General features: G+C 37.1%; 1 pseudogene; it reads left to right on the forward strand.

The window, feature by feature from the left end:
* Nucleotides 1-515: 515 nt before the first annotated feature.
* LOC123610303 lies at nt 516-9,400 on the forward strand (annotated as a pseudogene).
* The last annotated feature ends 214 nt before the right edge of the window (nt 9,401-9,614 follow it).

A 9,614-nucleotide genomic window follows, 5' to 3' on the forward strand; every position in this document is an offset into this window, starting at 1 on the left:
ATACACAAACACACACACAGACACACACACACATCAGCAAAATATACTTCTATATATTAATATTATATATTAATAACATATATTATAATATATTAATAATAAAATACATTGATATATATACAGTTCCAAACTTATATAACATTTACTTGACCACTACCATAGCCCTATCTTTTTGTAAGGGCTGCTGTTACTTTATAATGATAATGTCTTACTATTTCCACACTTTCTATTGGAGTCCCCAAAAATGGTGAAGTTTTTGTTCCAGTTCTTGGCACTAGCCTAAAGGGGGAAAAAAAGGAATGAAAGCTTAATTTTAATTATAATTAAACACAATATAGAACAATACAGAAAGTTTAGGAGGCTCTGAAAAGAAAAAAAAAATCATCCAATATAGCAGCTGGCGTGAGACTTAAACATATGTCATATCATTTCACTTTTCTTCTCAAGCACTTCGATGTTTTCTCATTTCTCAGACAACAAACTCTCAGTTCTAACAATGGCTTAAGAGGGCCACGATGATCTGTACTCGATTCTCTTATATCTCTGACCCCATCCCTGTGACTCCCCAGTTCACTCATTCTCCACCAGCCACACTGGGCTCTTGCTGTTCTGGCATGCACCAGGTGGGATCTCAGAGCAGAGCCTCTGTTGCCACCGCTCCCTCCCCAGGCATGTTCTGCTCTCAGGACATTTGCCAAGTGCTGCTCCCTTGGCCTGTTCCACTGTATTTCCAGAAACTTGGCCACTTTGCTTGCTCTGTGTTACCTTATCAAGGAGGCCAAGCCTACAGCTCTGTTGAAAATTCCAATCCTATCCCTAAGCCTCACAAATGCAAATCATCTGGCTATTTTCTTTGTCTATTTCAATTTTCTTCTGAAATGCACTCTCTTCTGACACAGCATAACTGACTTAGTTGTTTTGTTGATGGTCTGTGATCTTTCACCTGAGTGTGAGAAGCCAGGACTTGGATGCATCTCCAATGTTAGAGGGAGCCCTGCCATGTAGTTTCTACTCAATAAACATGCAACTCACACTGTTTTTTATTTTATTTTAATTTACTTTATTTTATTTTATTTTATCTTATCTTATCATCTTATCTTATTACTATCTTCTGTGTTTTTTTTCCTGCCACGTGCATTGTTATTTCTTATCTTCCAGTGAGTTGTGTGTTTTCCAGCTCTCCATTAAGCTGTCCCCAGCCCTCCTCTCTGTACCAGATAGGAGCACAAGTCAGATTTGGCACGGTTTTAATAGCCTTTATCTATTTAGTAAGGAGGCATTTGGAAGTCTGATGTCTCTCTATGCCTGTGGGCTCATTGTCTGACAACTTTTCTCAGCATTTGGCAGCATTACGAGCAACAGTTTCATAACTGACACCACTCTTAATCATTCACTCATCATAACTAACGTTGTGGGGTCTTTCTGCCTGTCTGCTCCTTGGGCTTTGGCATTACACAGAGTTGTCTCTCCTGATTTTCCGGCCTGTAAGGGAAATCAATCCAGTGTCTGCCTGCTTGGTTGAACCACACATCCCATGCAGACTTTCTTTTGGTGCTTCCCCTGAAGCCTGATGATCGTGCACACATTCAGCTGGTTCTAGCCTAACTACACATCTGAAACTATTACAACATTTACTGCTCCAGTCCTAAAGATCATCTCTTTCAACTTATGTTTTTATCTAAAATCAGTGCTTTGAATGTTTTGGAATACACTATGTTGTTAACATGATTTTTTTTAAATGAAAGCAAAAGAAAAATATATGTGATTTTGGTAGAATTTAAGTTTGCATCTATTATGGATAAAGTCTTGCTAAGACTTTTTGCCTCCGATTTGGAAAGATATGAGTTTCTGGGGCCAAGTCAGTGCTGTGAAACGGACTGTGAATATGTCCGCAAAGCAAGACTATACAGGTAGCATCAAAAAGACAACAGTGTTTTCCCCAGATGGAACCATAAACTGCCAAAAGGGAAATTGTCACAGCTGCATTAATCTGCTTTCTCTTTGTTTTTTTCTCTCACTTGTGTCTCCGGAACTGTGGTAGTACAGAGCTGTACTGACATTGTATCCAATGAGTGGGGAGAGGAATCTCCCTCCATTACATCCTAAATGATGAAGACATTTTTGTGATAAGAGCCTGTAATAGTCTAGAGTGTCTGATATTAGAAGGTAAATTACCTCTTTGGTGGAAAAGCTTTCAATCATTTAGGGTAAGCTCTCCCTCCATGGCCGTGACTTTGCCCATAAAAATAGAAGAGAATATAAAACTCTTCACATCATACAAAAGCATTTCCTTTACCTTTTAAAGGTAATCTTTAACAAAGGTAGCAAAGGTAAATCTTTGTTTGAAGATTATGTGGATTAGATACCTAAAGATTTCTGATATTTTTACCCATGACTTTTGAAGGAGATACGTGGGCAAAAGTAAGATAAACGAATAATAATTTCAAAAGTTGTTTTAAATCTATTCTTGCTTCAAGATATAAAAGTATCAAAGTATGGAATAGTCACATGGGCATATAATGTTAAATGGACCAAATTACTTAATGATCCTCTCAACACATGCTTTTGTAATTCAGATTTGCTCCTATAGCTCTGCATAGTTTATACAGTGTGCAGAATCTTAATCTCTTCATCACATCATCAGCATTCAAGATAATGAGGTTTTGACATATTTAAAAGGAGGTAAATCTAATGAAGAAATCATATACACAAGTCAAATTGCATTTAAGATGTTTCCCTACTTATCACTAGAATTAAAGGTGTAATTTAATATGGATTTTTGATTAAAAACAGATGGTTCACATCTGTTCCCCAAATGAAAAAAAAAGCCATTTTAACTGAAAAGTGTAAGTCAATGAAGTAATATCTGATGAGGAAGACATGTTGAATATAGTTTGATTCTGTCACCACAGATAGGTTCTGATATCTGTCCACTGTAAAGTAACGAGAATAAAAATAAATACATTTGTAGAACAATATCCTCACAGGAATTATCCCATGTTACAAGATGTTCCAGAGGTTAGCTGTGTGAACTTTCAGGCAATGCAATCTTCTCACAATGAACCCAGCCAACAACCTAAGAGGTTGACAAACTTGAGGAGAAGGTGATATGGCCAAATAGTAGATTTTCAGCTAGCTTTTTGAGAATGAGGTTCTTTGTGAGACACAGGTTGTAAGGTAAACTCTATAATTCTTACCTCTTGGTATTCACATCTTTATGCCAAGACTTCCCCTTGAGTGTGGCAGACCTGTGACTTGCTTTAATCTGATATAATATGACAAAGTTGATAGGGTATATGTGATCACATATACATGATTATGTTGATAAAACTGCAACACCCATATTGGGAAGAAACTCTTCCTTGCTGGCCTGGGAGAAGCAAGCTTCTATGTTCAGATCAAAAGTCAAAGAGCTGAGGGTAGCCAGAAATCAGCAAGAAAAATCAGATCTCAGTCCAGTAGCCTGAAAAGAAGTGAATTCTGTCAACAGCCACGTGTGTTTGGAAGTAGGTTTCTCCCCAGTCAGACCTCATAAGAGGCTGCAAACTGCAGCCTTAACCATCACCTTGATTGCCTGTTTAAGACCCTAAAGCAGAGTATCCAGCTAACCAAAGACAAGACTCTCGACTTGCAGAAAGAGTGAGACAATATATAGGTGTTATTTTAAGCTTCCAAATTTATGGCAATATTATTATGCTTCAATACATAGCTAATGCAACCACTTTTGGACTCTGCATTTCATAAGATGTTCTTTCTCACTAAAGAAAGGCAAAGCATTCAAAATTAGCAGTGATGTTACAGGACCCATTGGAATGGTTAAAGGCGACGCAGAGAGCTCTGGCCCTTTAGAAATGGTGAGAAATGATTTGCATAAAGGTAATGCTGCTAAAACTTCTGTAAGAACCAATGAGAATATAAGTTATCAAATTGAATAGGGTGGTATCTTGAAGGAAATAATCATTTTTCAATAATCATTGGTTCAGTTTGATAGCACATCAAGGATGGTGAAGGTGCTTAGAAAGCATTCCTGTGCGCCGTAGTGATTATGAATGCAACATCTTTGTAGGATGCTAAGATATTTTATGAACATAAGGAGCACTATTCCTGAAACTAAGAGGCCACATTACTTTTAGAAGACACCACCTTGAAACACAGATAGGCATATGACCAAGAATATGTTCTAAAAGTATAGTTAAGGTCATGATCTTCGATTGAAGGCAAGAGCCAGTTTGCAAATTTTAACAGTGAAATCCTTATTTTTTAATTATTAAAATATAGAGTATAATAATTAAGCTGTGGATATATAAGAAAATTGAACATTATCATGTATTTACCCATTATAAATTTTTTAAATTTTTGCTATAATTTATCAGTTCCATATAAATTATAGTATCTGCAAATTATTTTCTAGATTGTAGAATCAATTACAAATATACTTTCTCAAATATATGCTAATATAATTTTTTTTTAGTCAGGTTAAGGATTCAGTAAGTAATTGTATGAAAATAAGAATGTTCTATATTGCCTTTTCACTTACTAAGTTCTTATGACTTTAACCCATTTCTTTATGGAAATCTCATGTCTGAAAGGTGCAATATACCATTTTGTTCCTGTTAATTTATTTTCACTTTCTCACTTATAGAGAATACCTACAGATAATGGATTGATGTAGACATTATCATCAGTATAATTTCATAACTCTCAGCAGATAAGCATTAAAGAGTTCTCTTCCACAATGGCAGATGGCAGCATGTTAGATAATTGTAAATTATTATATATAAGAATTATACTGTGATGGAAGCTAGAAAGAAAAAGTGACTGATAATTTTGTTGAGAAGACAAGAAAAATGAAGATTGAATTTTAAAAATTGGGAGTTGTATATCACTACAGTATTGACCAAACTGTATTTTTTTTGAACTATCATTCACCACAAGTGGTCCAACGACACAACAGGAGAGGAAAAAAGTCAAGTCCTACAGAGATTGCAGATGACAGCCCAGTGCTCAAATTCCTAATCAAATCACCACCATCTGCATAACTTGTGATCAAATCTGCTTTTGCATTTGGCTTTTGTCTCCTCAAGGATATTAGTCTTAATGCACAGATACCTTAAATAGAGAAGAATAATGGATTTGAAGATGAAAAAGAATAGCATGACCCACAGAGAATAAGAGTCAAGAGGTATGTTTATTATTATTGCAAACTCTTTGTCCATGTGTTTGTAACTGTTTCCCAAGACTTAACCGATTGTATACAGGGAAGACATGATGTTCTGCATTCTGACCCCTCTGTATTACCTGTCAGCTCGTAATTGATAAATGTTAATTAACTGACTCACTGGCTAAATACTGCCTGGAAAACACAAAGAGTAATCCTGAGATCAGGGAATTCGTTATTTCTGGGGTACACACAGGGTACTCCCTTGTTACTTTCTTACTGCTTTCCAGAACACATCTAATCTATGTATTTAAAAGTGTATTGTGTTTCTTTCCTTGTTTTAAAATTCTTGTACCTGGATTGGTGAACCAGGATGAAATGCATGCCGGTGCATTTCTGCAGAGATCAATGACACTGTAGTTCATTTTGACATGAACAGAGCCAGAAATACAGATACTCTTAAACCTTATATGTTATTCAGTGCTTTTCAAATATATAACAGAACTAACTTAAATATGCCTCATAGAAGCCCAAAGCAGAAATGCATGGAAATTTAGGAAGAAACTGAAATCAAGCATTGTAAAGCTCTTGGCCTTTCTCTTTTCTCCCTGTTTCCCTACTTATCTATTTATTTCCCCTTGTAGAAATGCCTTTGCTTCTCTAGACCCCATGACAAATCTGTCTATCTGTATTGATATTGAGGTTATGTGTTATAATTCCAGCCTTGTGAACTGGCTAATTGGTCCCAGTTGCAAATTCAGGGAAACATACGACAATGAGCCAACTTGGAAAGGTGTCCATTGCTAATCTATCCAGTGAGGGCCAAGAGAATGAGCCATAGTGGAATATAATGGCTCATAGCAAATTTCCCAAAAAAGCAGCAGCCTGTCTATAGTGTAATCTTAGAGTGAATTGTACAATGAATATTAGAATGTAATCTTAAATGAATCAAGAAATATCATTCCACTTCAAGGTTTTAAAACTTCGAGCACTTTTATCACTGTGTCTTTTGTATTTAACTCAGCAATGTGTACACATCTCCAAGAAAGGCACCTGACTTTTGTCCTCTTCATTTCCACAAATAAAACAGGTGAGAGGCAACTGTCAAGAAAAGTTTAATCCAAGCTGAAATTACTAGATAAATTAACAGTGCAATCCCTTGCTTTCATTATCTTTTCATTTCATACAGTTTCACATTTTAAAAAAGGAATTCATGAATATATTTACATGAAAATAACATAAATGAAATAGACACTATAGAGGAAGGGCCAAGAAATTTTCTAGGTCTGTTAGGCACAGCTTTTTTTTTTCTTTCTAGACACTGATTTTTCTTTTGTCAATTTAAAGGAAGGTAGTAAATGTTTAAATCAATTTTCATTTTGTTCAAAATGCTCGATCACTAAAACCAAGTGATAACCTGTTCATTTCAGATTCTTAATGAAAACTAGCAAAAGGTATGAAAAACATCTACTACCAGTGGTACGCTAGATCCAGCATGTGCTGGATAATGAAAGCTGTTTTTACAAGTTGGTTATTAAATACAGCTGTCCTTGAAAGTCAAGCTATATAAACTTACTTGAATTGTTTTTAAAAGGTAATAAAGGCTGAAAACTGCATCCTAATTATTTTTTTTTTAATTTTTTTTTCAACGTTTATTTATTTTTGGGACAGAGAGAGATAGAGCATGAACGGGGGAGGGGCAGAGAGAGAGGGAGACAGAATCGGAAACAGGCTCCAGGCTCTGAGCCATCAGCCCAGAGCCCGACGCGGGGCTCGAACTCACGGACCGCGAGATCGTGACCTGGCTGAAGTCGGACGCTTAACCGACTGCGCCACCCAGGCGCCCCTGCATCCTAATTATTTTACTATATTTTACTATCATGTATGGTCTTGAGGTTATTTTGTCTATTTAATCTATACGGGGGAAATACATAATAGTGTACTACAACACATTTCTTCTAACTTTACATTCAATAACATCATAATATCACATCGGTAGTTCAAAAGTCGTCATAGCAGGGATGCATAATCAGAGCATAGAAATGGGCAAATGTTACAATCAGGGTTTTTTCTTGTTGTTGTTTGCCGAGCTTATTGTTAAACATTTATCAATCTACTGTATGTTAGTCTCTAGAAGTATGAATTATATATTTTGGGGCATTACACTGCAGTTATCTAGAGATAGATAAACTAAAAATCCCAAAGAACATGCTAGAAGAAAAACATTAGCTGGGGAAAATGACCTGTTTTGCTTCATTTCTTCTGCTTGAAAGTGTTGATACCTTGTAGTTTGCGGAGTGCTCAGTGCAGTATTATGGGAAGTGTGGGACAGTTACTTGAACCAGGTTAATTAAAAACTCCAGAGATGATTGATGAATAGCCAATGAAAAGATGTGGCAGGAGATTCAGAAGGAGGGGTCAGGAAAAAAGATAAAAATGTTTAAAATATTTTATTTTTAGAAGACAAATGTGCTAGGTAGGGTGTAAGTCAATGTTCTCCTCCCTCATTAAGATGTACGTTATCCAGGAGGCTTTTGGATTTGGACATAATATTGAAGTTTGGGAGTCATCCTAAGATGGAAAAATAAGCCCAACCAAGATACTACAGTCCCCTTAAATCCAGTCACCACTTTCAATCTATTAGATTGTCAAAAGTTATCTTAATGTATTCATCACTCAACCTGTTTCTTTTTTATAGAACAATGAAAATAATCTTTCATAAAAGTAGCTACGACTCTTTCACCGCCATTTTAGACGAGTTCGGGCGCGTTCACGGTGGTATGTCCGTAGTTTCACCGCCATTTTAAACCCAGCTCCATACAAGGCTCCACTGCTGCTGTTGCAGCCTGACCTGGACCACGTGGCCGGCACCCGCAGTGGACAACTCAGCCACCATGGAGGACATGAATGAATACATCAGTATAGAGGAATTTGCAGAGGGATGCAAGATCAACGCCAGCAGAATGACAGTAAAATGTTTACTGCGACACAGGCAAGAAAGACCTGACTGAATATTTGTCTCAATTTGGGGAAGTTGTAGACTGCACAGTTAAAACAGACCCAGTGACTGGAAGATCAAGAGGATTTGGATTTGTGCTTTTCAAAGACGCTACGAGTGTTGATAAAGTTTTGGCACTGAAAGAACACAAACTGGATGGCAAATTGATAGATCCCACAAGGTCTAAAACCTTTTGGAAAATGTTTATTTATTTATTTTGAAAAAGAGAAAGAGAAAGAGAGCATGTGCACAAGAGTAGGGGAGAACAGAAAGAGAGGGAGAGAGAGAATCCCAAGCAGGCTCCGCACTATCAGCACATAGCCCAGTGTGGGGCCAGATCCCAGGAACCATGAGATCATGACCTGAGCTGAAATCAAGGGTCAGTCGTTTCATCGACTGAATCACCTAGGTGCCCCAAGGCTAAAGATTTAAAAGAAAAAGAACCCTCCCCCCCCGCAAAAAAAGGTTTCTGTGGGTGGATTGAGCTCAGATACTTCTGAAGAACAAATTTAAAAATGTTTCAGAGACTTTAGAGAGATTGAAAATATTGATGTTCCCACAGCTACAAAAACAAATGAAAGAAGAGGATTTTGTTTTATCACATGTACTGACAAAGAGCCAGTGAAGAAATTGTTAGAAAGCAGATATCATCGATTTGGTTCTGGGAAGTGTGAAATCAATTGCACAACCCAAAGAGGTATATAGCAGCAACAGCAACAAGAAGAAGGAGAAAGAGGGGCTGCAGCTAGTGGTCAAGGTGGTGCTAGAAGCCTTCTCATGGATGAAGTCAGCACCAACACTGGAACCAAGGATTTAATAACTGTTATGATCAAAGACATGGAAATTACAGTAGTGCCTATGGTGGTAATCAAAACTATTGTGGCTAGGGCCACTATGATTATATTGGGTATAACTATCGGAACTATGGATATGGGCAGGGATATGCAGACTACAGTGGCCAACAGACACTTAGGGCAAGGCGTCTGGAGGGGGTGGCGATCACCAAAACAATTACCAGCCATACTAAAGGAGGATGTTGGAGAAAACAAGAGGAGCTTGCTCAAGTAACCCATCTTGCAGGATGACAGTGAAGACTGGCCTTCTGTTGATCTAAAATGATTATTTTGTAAAAGACTTCTCGTGTACAAGACACAACTGACACAACTGTGTCCAACTGCTGATAGCCGCCAATTAGTTTTCTATGTATTTACTTTGTCTTTTGTGTGTCATGACACGATGTGGATTTCTGTTTATACAAATTTTATTTGTGTGATTTCATGTTAAACCTCCAACAAATGCTTCCCTATGTGATTGTTTCTCTGTGTCAGGTACTAAATAGCTCTGTAAAAGTATAATTTTAAATAAGCAATAATTAAGGCACATTTTATTTTGTAGGGAGTTTGGGTCCATACAGAGAAACCGTGGTCCTTTAGGAATAGCCAATGTCACCCTGTTCCC

The sequence above is a fragment of the Leopardus geoffroyi genome, chromosome C2 (genome assembly GCF_018350155.1).
Source record: "Leopardus geoffroyi isolate Oge1 chromosome C2, O.geoffroyi_Oge1_pat1.0, whole genome shotgun sequence".
Taxonomy (NCBI): domain Eukaryota; kingdom Metazoa; phylum Chordata; class Mammalia; order Carnivora; family Felidae; genus Leopardus; species Leopardus geoffroyi.